The sequence below is a fragment of the Mytilus trossulus genome, chromosome 5, assembly GCF_036588685.1.
Source record: "Mytilus trossulus isolate FHL-02 chromosome 5, PNRI_Mtr1.1.1.hap1, whole genome shotgun sequence".
NCBI lineage: Eukaryota > Metazoa > Mollusca > Bivalvia > Mytilida > Mytilidae > Mytilus > Mytilus trossulus.
The window spans coordinates 31,008,052-31,019,624 of record NC_086377.1 but is presented as its reverse complement, the minus strand read 5'-3'; the positions used below and the strand labels follow the sequence as shown (position 1 = coordinate 31,019,624).

The window sequence follows — 11,573 nt, the reverse complement described above, 5'->3', positions numbered from 1 at the left end:
CCCAGTTGGTAATCGAACCAGAAACCTGTATGTTAGTAGTCCGATGCACTTACCGATACTCCATAGCTCTCTTATTTAAATGCCAAATTAGAAGATTTACCCATTTTTTACGGTCTTCGGAACATAGGCAATGATAGTACGGATAGGGCGTACGTTTACTAGAGACACATTATTGTTAAATTTATAGTATGAGTAAAATATGAATTGTACACATTGCAAGCAGGCAACACAACACATCAGAAGATTAAGAATTTAAGAGGAACCTCCAACCTTAGTGTTGCAGGTAAAAAGGTTTAACCCGATAAACTTCCAGAAGTTCATGAAACCAGTTACACCTTCAAGGTCAGCATTACTTTAATAGAAACAGACTGTAAAATAGCATTCTTTCAGCCTGATGAGTCTTTGAAATAGATACTATTTTTAACAGTATTATTATGTTTTGCTTGAAATGAAAATGCTCTTAAGGGATTCTTTTGACAATTTCATGCTTCTCAAATAAGGAACCAGAACAGACAGTACCCAAAATCATATTTCATAGACACATTCATATAAGCAAGAAGTATTTTTTTCAATTTCTTTTACTCTGTTCTTGTGATTGATTGATTGTTGGTTGCTTAACGTCCAGTGGCAAATATTTCATGCATAGTCAGGACGAGAACAATTTAACAATAAATGCAATAGGAAGGTAGTAGTAATAGAGGTCATCTAGGATGATGGTCGGGGAAATTTGGACTGCCACTAGAAAATGAGGGTATATTGGATAGGGACAGAAATTTAGCCTTGCAACAGGCCACCTACGGAACCCTCAAAGAAGTGTCGCAATGGTTCTTAACGTGCAGAGAGCGTGGCACTCTCTTAACACGAGGCATCGGATTTAACGTCCTTCTTCTGACCGGACGTGACTGCGAACTTGATACATCCCGCACAGCCAAACGGACGCCCCACTCTGTTCTTGTGTGTTGGCATACTAAGATAATTATTTTTCTGACAGAAGTGCGTATGATCATCCACAAGAACTAAATTTTAAGTACCTCAATACTTTGATTCATTTTCAGTTTTAAAATTTTCAGACAAATATTACTTCCAGTCCACACCAGCAACTCCTAGGAATTAAGTGCTGTTATCGTATTATTAATACAAATATTGATACCAAAGCCAGGGCTCTACATTTTAAATTTCTGAATAATATCTGGTAACATTCTGTTATCAATTATTTATTGCTCGTAATATAAAAGTACCACTACTAACAACGTACTGTTCTTGGAGAGTTTAATGTTATTGTTCCACGCACAGGCTTTTGTAAGAGACATAGCAATACTTTGCTTTCAAATTTGCGCCTGTCCATCTGTACGACTCTTTTATATATGTTGTGCCTAATAGAAATATAAAATATATGGAAAAATTACCTTGTTTCAGTTTTCATGGTTGCAATTATTCATTTTTATAGAAGTTATACTATAGGTTAATATCAGCAATCTCTCAGACAGGTTGTATAATTGTGGCCAATCAAGTTCTTTAAAAAGAGTTATACCCCTTGGAAAGAATTGGTTATGACAGAACTGCTATGAATTAACTATGAACCCTCTATTTTCATCACGATTTTAAATAAATAAATTTGACAAAATTGGAGCATTTTTAATTGGTTGATTTTATTTTTCTATCAGCCCTTAGATGTTACTTTTATTGAGACACACCCCAATCCCTTGGCATAAATAGCCAAGGCCGTGGCATAAATAGTTTACCATTTTTTTTATCCGGATGATAATGTAAAAGAGGGACGAAAGATACCAAAGAACAATCAAACTCATAAATCTAAAACAAACTGACAACTTCATGGCTAAAAATGAAAAAAAGATAAACAATAATACACATGACACAACATGAAAATACAACACGAATTAAAGTTCAATTCTTCTTGAATAATTGATAGGTCTTTCCTTCCATTTTCTTTTAATTATACTGTCATAAATAAACCGTATTCAAACCGAATATCATTTTGAAAAAGAGGGGGTCCAGCAAATCATTTAAAATTAAATCAGTTTGAATGATACAATCAGTCGAAAAAGGCACCAATTCCCGAAATGCAGATGCAGTTTAAATAATATGTTATTCAGTTTACGTTAGCAACATCATTACCTCCCCTGTACCTGTATCGTATGCCCTTTATTGACTAATTTTCTTTGTTTTCTTTCTGTCACCTAGTGTCACATCTGTTTGTCTATAATGAAATGTCCTGCATCTATATATAGTCTATGGCCTCTACGTTGAGCTCTGTCAGTCCACAGGGGCTTGTTACCATTGCCGGGTTTACTATCCATACGAAACCCTAAAAAAACACATGTTTTTTTTAGGGTTTCGTATGGATAGTAAACCCGGCAATGGTAACAAGCCCCTGTGGTCAGTCACAGGTCTAGTCATAAAGTTAATTGTAAAACAAAAATACATTGGACATATAGGCTAATAGATCTCTTGATAATTTAATGTACACTCAATATCAAAGATGCTCACGCAAACAAAAACAAAAACAAACAAAAAATAACTGTAGAGGACGAGTTGGTTTTTCTAACATTCGGGCGACTTGTCCTAATATTAGGACGACTTGTCCTAATATATGATGTATGATTAAAGCGCCTAGCTAACTATGATGTTTATAGCGTGACACGAGGAAGAAGAAATAATATTTAAAAAAGGTAACTTGGTAAGATTCACGAGACCTGAGAATGATTATCTACAGTACACTTTCATCTCTATATAATTAATCTTCGCGATATCAATCATATGTGACGAAGCTTGAACAAGTGACCTAATAATTTCCATTTGTTCATCCTGGACCTATAGTCCAAACAAATTATCATGACGTCTGGCAAGGCTCAGCTATTTTTTTAATTTTTTCTGGGACGAAAGAAAATAGCCTTGCCAGACATCATACTTATTTGGACTACCTCCTACCACTTCGAGCACTCGTGATTGAAATGTCATCCCTGAAAAACACAAGAAGGTCCCAAAAATATTAAGGACAATACAATGCCAATGGTAAATAATAACGTACGGGCTCACCAGTCACCGTACGGGTATCCCTAAATATTGCACGCTTTTTTGTCACAGGATAGAAGTTCCTTCATTATATAAGTTCCAAAAGGAAAAATTATTCTGGAATATCATTTCCATTAGTATGAATATCACAGTTTATTATATACTTAGTAGTAAATACAGATAAATTGTATGTAATACAGTCGATTCCACTTAATTGCATGCCGCTTAATAGCATAATTCGGTTAATTGCATACTTTTCTCCTGCATAAAACCATTTCCCATTCACCTAATGTTAAATTGTCCGGTTATATGCATAGCCTTACAAGTGGCATTTCGGTTTATTGCATAGATAATAATCGCCAGCTAGATATGCTCAGTTAAAACTGACGAGATTTTTGACCGGAAACGGCAATTTGGTAAGTATATTTTTGTTGAATGCATATCATAATTTTCATTATTATTTCACATTTACTTGTGTGTTATTCAAATAAAGTTTTAAAACAGTATCTTTCGTGTTTATATGATTATAGAAAAGGCCTCGATGTGTACACAGGTAAAGTTTCCCATATTCTATTTTAAGCCTCGAGGTCATAAAAATGTCAATCAGCTGATTGTTGTAAAAACACAACCATTCTATGATCTTCTATCTCAAAAGGTGTTAATTATTGATTGGATTTCAAACATTGTTCATAGATTATATTTTGGGTGAATTTTTAAAACATTAACGCCTGCTAATTATCAATCATTATCCAATGTGTAATTTCGTAATTCAGCTTGGGTGATCTACATTTATGTTAAATATTACAGGGCATTTATATATGGTTGAAGAATTTTATACATCAATCTTTCCTTTTTAATATTTTTCTAAAAGAAAATTAACTTCTGATTATTATATTTTCTCACTTTCAACACTCGTGTCCAGCAAATAACCCGTGCATGGCCCCATTACCTGTTAACTGCTTTGCATAAACGAAACTATCGGTGTTAAAGTAACAGTGTAACATCACTGTGTAATTGGTAAATACTGCATATCAAAGGCAGTTCATTGCACAATTATTGTTTACAATGATTATAAACTGTGTAGTATTGTTAAACAGTTTATTTTAAACAAAGCGTAACAATTTAATTTGTACATCCGGGTCATAGAAACAAATCTATTTTTAGAACAATTTTATTTTTGTATCTCGGGTAAAGGAAAAGTCGGTACATAAATAAACTAAAACAAAATGTGATTATAAACTTTATTGAAAGAATACACAATGAAATAAAATGTATGACAGTAGACAAATAACTTTTATTAGAATAAATAAGCATTCATTATGTTGTAAGTGGACTATGGACGTACATCTTTCTTCTTTGCTGATCTGCACTATCGATGTTATTTGACTCCGTAATTTGTCATTTTGGATATAAGCATACTCCGCTTTATTGCATAATTTCGTCTGACAAATAGGCTATGCAAATAACCGGAATGTACTGTACAATCAATGGCAAGCCTGCTGTATCAGCCACCCGTGATGTCAGTCTGAGACATTGAGTTGTAGCCCGAAGCCAGTTTCTAGTTTAAATAAGCTGGGACTAGTTAACGTACACTGCCATTAGTCTGACTGGTCTAGTGCATATCTGTGTGCACTTTTTTAATTGTTACTTACCGTAAGTTAACGCAGAATGTCACTCAACACCATCAATATTAATAAACTGATACTCTCTTCCTTGCAAAAATTTCGTAAACCAGGTTTGACGTTCTCCCTAATAAGTGATTATTAAAAAAAAAAAAAGCGTGAAAACAGTCAGTACCACGTATATTGAAAATGTCAAATTTTGGTAATTATTGATTGATTTATGTTTCATAGACTGAATAAAATATAATTATAACAGAAAATAAAAAAAAACATTGAACATTTTTGCGTCAGAAGATATTAATTCGTAACTGCCCGCTTGTCTTCGTGTTTATTTTAGACGATTGATTATTAGGACGACTTCAGTGACTGGTTACCGTTAATTTTATGAGGAAGTGGAACCAGTTTTGTTTTCATTTGAAAAGTGTACACATAATTTTGGTCACAAACATCGTTTAATTAATATACATGGCTTTACTGTCAGTAAGTGCGAGACCATGAAAGGCACCAAAAAGGCCGTCTCACAAGTCTGACAAAGTTACGGAGGCTTAAAAAAATACGAGGATCTTGAATGTTGTTATCTCTAATCAACATGGTTGTAAAATCAGAGCGTTGCATCTAATTTTGATCAATTATCAGTCCGGTGATTTTGAAACACCTGTAGAGTTTTGTCAATTGTCAATTGTCACTGTATATTACAAGATAATACAAATTTCACACATAGCGAGTATGATGAATGCATAGCGGCCAAAATTCTATGCGTAGCGGTACCGCAATGCATGAATAGCCTAGGGAAAACACTGGGTTAAGTTTTCCTAGACAAGTTCATATATCAGATACTCTAAGCAATAGTTCACTAAATTTGATGTATGGAATGATTGTGAGGTTTACATGTTTAACTGGCAGGTGTCATTTGACCTTGACCTCATTTTTATGGTGCAGTACTAAGTCAATGTGAAGTTTTTGAGTTTTGGTCTTTTTTTCTTAAACTACATGTATATGCAATAGGTCAACTAAATAGGTCTCCAAAAAATGTACGTGCTCCTGTCATTGGAGGGAACACTTCATAGTTGTGTACACAAACACGGCAACATGACATAAGAAGAAACTATAAAAATCAGTTAAAAAAGGCTTAACTTAACGGAGTGGTCATGGAGGGGTACTTATACATCCCAAAATCAAAAAGGCACCAAGTACAGATCTGAAAGTATTCAAGGCCAATACCAACTAATAAAAAAAATCATGTTACTTGGACTATAATCATGATTATATCAAATATAAAAGACTTTTTTTTAAAACTTTTTCATTATTATGTTTTTTTCAGTCTTTTATCATCAATTGTAAAAGATTTTTTTTTTACTATAAATGATAAATGTTGCATATGTATTTAGAAAGATTGTTAAATGGTGATATAAATTTTAGTGTATTTTTCTTTTGCAGATTTTTGAAGAAATACTATAGAAGACATTTTTATAAAGCTGTTGTTTGATTTAGATGTGTATCAGACATTGTTAAAGCAGTAAGTATAATCAAGAGAGGTCACCTACATATACATAAATAAACTCATTAAGATTCCGGGATTGAATTTAGTATATACGCCAGACGCGTGTTTCGTCTACAAAAAACTCATCAGTGATGCTTGAATTTAAAAAAAAGGACAGACAAATAATTAGACACAACATAGAAAAATAAAGACTAAGCAACACAAACCCCAACAAAAAATGAGGGTGATCTCAGGTGCTCCAAAAGAGTAAGCAGATCCTGCTCAACATATCATGCATATGATACTGTCAAGTTGATCATGTGGTAAATAGTCTGAATTCGCTAGGTCACAAAGTTCAAATGAAGTAGATGTAAGCAATTATAACCAAACTGTACGGCCTTCAAAAATGAGAAAAACACATTCTGTATGCCTATGGTTGGCTATAAAAGGCCCTCAACATGAGAAATATGAAACAATTGAATTGAGAAAACTAAGGGCATAATTTATAAGAAAACAATTACCAAAAAATAAATATGATAGACATGAAACAGCAACTACAGGCTTGGAACTGGCCCATAAAACAAAATGTGGCGGAGTTTTTTCAACATGTTTGCGAGCACTCAACCTTCCCCTAACCTGGGACAACGGTATAACAGAACAACATAAGAAGAAATATCATGAATATCAGTTAAAAAAGGCTTAACTTGATAGATAGATACAAATAGAATTACATGAACAAAAACACAGAGTTGATATGGAGGGATACTTATACATGTTATACATCCCAAAATCAAAAAGGCACCAAGTACAGATCTGAGAATATTCAAGGCCAATACCAACTAATAAAAAAAAATCATGTATAATGGACAAAAATATCAAATACAAAAGGCTTTTTTTGTTTTTAACTTTTTGATTATTATTTTTTCAGTCTTTTATCATCAATAGTGGAAGATTTGTTTTTACTATAAATGATAAATGTTGCATATGTATTTAGAAAGATTGTTAAATGGTGATATAATTTTTAGTGTATTTTTCTTTTGCAGATTTTTGAAGAAATACTGTAGAAGACATTTTTATAAAGCTGTTGTTTGATCAGACATTGTCAAAGCAGTAAGTATAATCAAGAGAGGTCACCTACATATACATAAATAAACTCATTAAGATTCCGGGATTGAATTTAGTATATACGCCAGACGCGTGTTTCGTCTACAAAAAACTCATCAGTGACGCTTGAATTTAAAAAAAAAGGACAGACAAATAATTAGACACAACATAGAAAAATAAAGACTAAGCAACATGAACCCCAACAAAAAATGAGGGTGATCTCAGGTGCTCCAAAAGAGTAAGCAGATCCTGCTCAACATATCATGCATATGATACTGTCAAGTTGATCATGTGGTAAATAGTCTGAATTCACTAGGTCACAAAGTTCAAATGAAGTAGATGTAAGCAATTATAACTAAGCTGTATGGCCTTCAAAAATGAGAAAAACACATTCTGTATGCCTATGGTTGGCTATAAAAGGCCCTTAACATGAGAAATATGAAACAATTGAATTGAGAAAACTAAGGGCATAATTTATAAGAAAACAATTACCAAAAAATAAATATGATAGACATGAAACAGCAACTACAGGCTTGGAACTGGCCCATAAAACAAAATGTGGCGGAGTTTTTTCAACATGTTTGCGAGCACTCAACCTTCCCCTAACCTGGGACAACGGTATAACAGAACAACATTCAATCAATCACAATCAAGGGTTCTTTAACTTCACTTCATACCTTACTTGGCCTTCTAGAGAGAGTTTATTGTAAATAGGGATTATGTCAAAGAGCAAAGAACCTGACCAAAGAGCAGATAACAGCCGATGGCCACCAATGGGTCTTCAACACAGCAAGAAAATCAGCTGGCCCCTAAATAAAAATGTGAACTAGTTCTGTGAAAATTGACGTCATATTTGAATCCAAAACATATAAATGAACTAGGTTAAAAATAAACACATTCTGTCATGGTTTAAAAAACATGACTTTGACTGAGTATTTTCATACTACACATGTATCATGACTTTACTTGTTATAGTTTTTATCGTCATGAACATGCATGAAATATTTGCCACTGGACGTTAGGTAACCAGTAAGCAACAATCAATCATATTGCAGTACTGCCATTTTGATATCAGTATTTACATTAGAGTTTAAAATTGATATAAAGGTCAGATATTTCTCTGTATCAATAGTTAATTTTGCGTTTGGTTGATAATTTGTACCTCTTTCTTGTGACTTTAGGTAGTCTTATAGCTTGTCGGTTACAAGCATAAAATGACGTTCATTCTTGATTTTACAATTATTCAGCTATTTCAGCAGAACATGTATGCAATGCTTTTATAATATTTTTATACCCCACCTACGATAGTAGAGGCGCATTATGTTTTCTGGTCTGTGCCTCGGTTCGTTCGTTCGTCCGTCTGTGGGTCCGTTCGCTTCAGGTTAAAGTTTTTGGTCAAGGTAGTTTTTGAAGAAGTTGAAGTCCAATCAACTTGAAACTTAGTACACATGTTCCCCATGATATGATCTTTCTAATTTTAATGCTAAATTATAGTTTTGACCCCAATTTCATGGTCCACTGAACATAGAAAATGATCGTGCAAAGTTCAGGTTAAAGTTTTTGGTCAAGGTAGTTTTTGATAAAGTTAAAGTTACATCAACTTGAAACTTAGTACACATGTTCCCTATGATATGATCTTTGTTATTATAATTCCAAATTATAAGTTTGACCCCAATGTCAAGGTCCACTGAACATAGAAAATGATGATGCGAGTGGGGCATCTGTGTACTATGGACACATTCTTGTTTTTTTTTCACATTGTTTTCAACATTTATTTTAATCATGTACATTGAATGTTTAAACATGTTAAAGAGTCAAAGAGGTAGTTTGAATACTGTTTACATCAACAATATGTGATATCTTCGTTCATGAATACTATAGTAAAGCTTTTATTATCACTTTTTTTTTCAGCATTTTATTTTGGAATTTTAGCCTAGTTGGTTTACATCCATAGCTGATTTCTATACTTTACCAATAGAGTAAGTATTTTTTTTTCAGCATACTTATAAAAAAGCTTAACAATTGATATTGCTCAATATTTCCCATTTCTGGGAGTATTGCATACCCTATAAAAGTTTGTCCACTTGGGTTATCCTGCCTATTTAATACTTTGCCAACCCTTTAGTGCAGAGAAGTGAACATTCTTTTCATTCTATCCAGGCCATTCAAGCAATTTATTAATAATATTGTTATACTCATCAATCAAAAGAGGGACAGTCAAACTCATGACAATGCCATGGCAAAAAATGAAAAGGACAAACAGACAAACAATAGTACACTTGACACAACATAGAAAAATAAAGAATAAACAACACAAACTTCACCAAAAAAAGGGGTGATAGTTCACAAAATGATGTGTATTTAAATAACCAGACTTGTCAAGAAAACCATTTAATCATATATTAAATAAGTTAAGCATGGTATATAAATGTGCAATTTATATGATAAAAGAAAGATAACTCAAATTTAAAATATTTGATAAATGCAATACAATGTTTATTTTAAGTTAGCATAGCATTCTTTACCCGTCAATGGTTTCAAGCAGTTATATTTTTTTTATGAATATGGATACATGTATGTTTATGCATTTTTTCTGTAGATTTATTTAATGCTTAAAACTTTTTCAATATGTATTTAGATGTATATTATTTTGTGTTCATTATGGAGTTCTGAATTTAAATATATTAATCGTTTCATCAGCTTCTCAAATACAATAAAAACTTGTTCAAATGAACAGTTTCACAAAGTGTAAACAAAAATGTTTTTAAGGTTACATCCTTGAAACAAACAGGTTAATCAATCAGTGTACTATTGATTTGATTAAAAATTTTATTTATATATTTTTTTTGGGCATTTCAAGCTTTAAAAACAAAGTTAGACATGACATAAGTTTGGTACTGATAATAGTAAATCTTTTACAAAACTTGATATTGTCATAACAATATTTTTATACATTTTTTTTTCATTTCAGGTGATGCCACGTAAATCAAATAAGAGCAAAGCCTCCAAAGCCAAAGAACAAAAACTAAGAATGAGAGAAAGAAGGTTGGCAGAGGAGGCTTTGCAACAGTCTACTGATATTGATAAAATTGAAGGAGAAAGCACTGAGAATGGTTATCCTGAAGGAGAAAACACTGTTCATGAATTTGCTGTCAATAAAATTGAAAGAAATGACACTGTTAATGATTTGACTGTTAACTCTGTTGTCAATAAAAGAAATCACACTGATAATGAATTGACTGTTAACTCTGTTGTCAATAATACTGAAAGAAATCACACTGATAATAAATTGACTGTTAACTCTGTTGTCAATAAAAGAAATCACACTGATAATGAATTGACTGTTAACTCTGTTGTCAATAATACTGAAAGAAATCACACTGTGAATGAATTGACTGTTAACTCTGTTGTCAATAAAAGAAATCACACTGTGAATGCATTGACTGTTAACTCTGTTGTCAATAAAAGAAATAACACTGATAATGAATTGACTGTTAACTCTGTTGTCAATAAAAGAAATCACACTGATAATGAATTGACTGTTTACTCTGTTGTCAATAAAAATGAAAGAAATAACACTGATAATGAATTGACTGTTAACTCTGTTGTCAATAAAAGAAATCACACTGATAATGAATTGACAGTTAACTCTGATTGCAATGACACTGTTACTGATTTAACTGGGCATACTGCCAATACCACTGAACAGTATCAAACTGTTAATGAATTGACTGCTCCTTCTGTTGACTGCAACATACATTTAGTTAAGACTAATTTAATCAATTCAGAATTGAGTAAACTAAAAAGTCATTCAGGTTCAATCAACAATCAGTCTGAAAACAAGCAAACGTGCCAGGGTAGAAATAATAAAAATGACATTGATAACAAAGCAGACAAATCTGTGCATTCCTATTTATGGATAGGTGAACAGAAAACAGGTATGCATGCAAATATCAGGTTTGAAAATCCTGTAGTTTTATATGATTTATCAAGATCACAAGTAACACGAGAACAAAATAATCTAGTCATTCAGGGTAGTTTCCATCAAGGAAATACCAGGTTTGGTGAAAACGCTGGGAAACAATGTGTTGGTAATTGTTTATCAGCAATAGTGCATAGTAAACTGAAACCAGTTTTTGCATGGAACAAGTTATATCTCGACAATATACTAATTGAAGGTAACGATATTTATACATCTGTGCACGGTACTAATAATTATCTCTGTGTGGAAGACCTTCCAGAATTTGTAGATCTTAGAAATCGTATTATTCATTGTCACAAGAAACGTTCCATTTGTGCATTTGTACATGACGTTGACCCAGATTTTGATGGCG

General features: G+C 32.7%; 1 long non-coding RNA gene across 3 annotated transcripts; it reads left to right on the top strand.

Moving 5' to 3' along the window:
• Window positions 1–2,619: 2,619 nt before the first annotated feature.
• LOC134718754 (uncharacterized) lies at window positions 2,620–10,728 on the top strand. 3 transcript variants are annotated; one of them, XR_010107432.1, is made up of 5 exons: window positions 2,636–2,690; window positions 6,093–6,171; window positions 7,179–7,245; window positions 9,151–9,218; window positions 10,211–10,728. It is a non-coding gene; the product is annotated as an uncharacterized LOC134718754 (long non-coding RNA). The 3 variants fall into 3 exon arrangements; XR_010107433.1 differs by lacking the exon at window positions 6,093–6,171 and having other exon boundaries at window positions 2,620–2,690; window positions 10,211–10,725; XR_010107434.1 differs by lacking the exon at window positions 6,093–6,171 and having other exon boundaries at window positions 2,641–2,698; window positions 10,211–10,725.
• The last annotated feature ends 845 nt before the right edge of the window (window positions 10,729–11,573 follow it).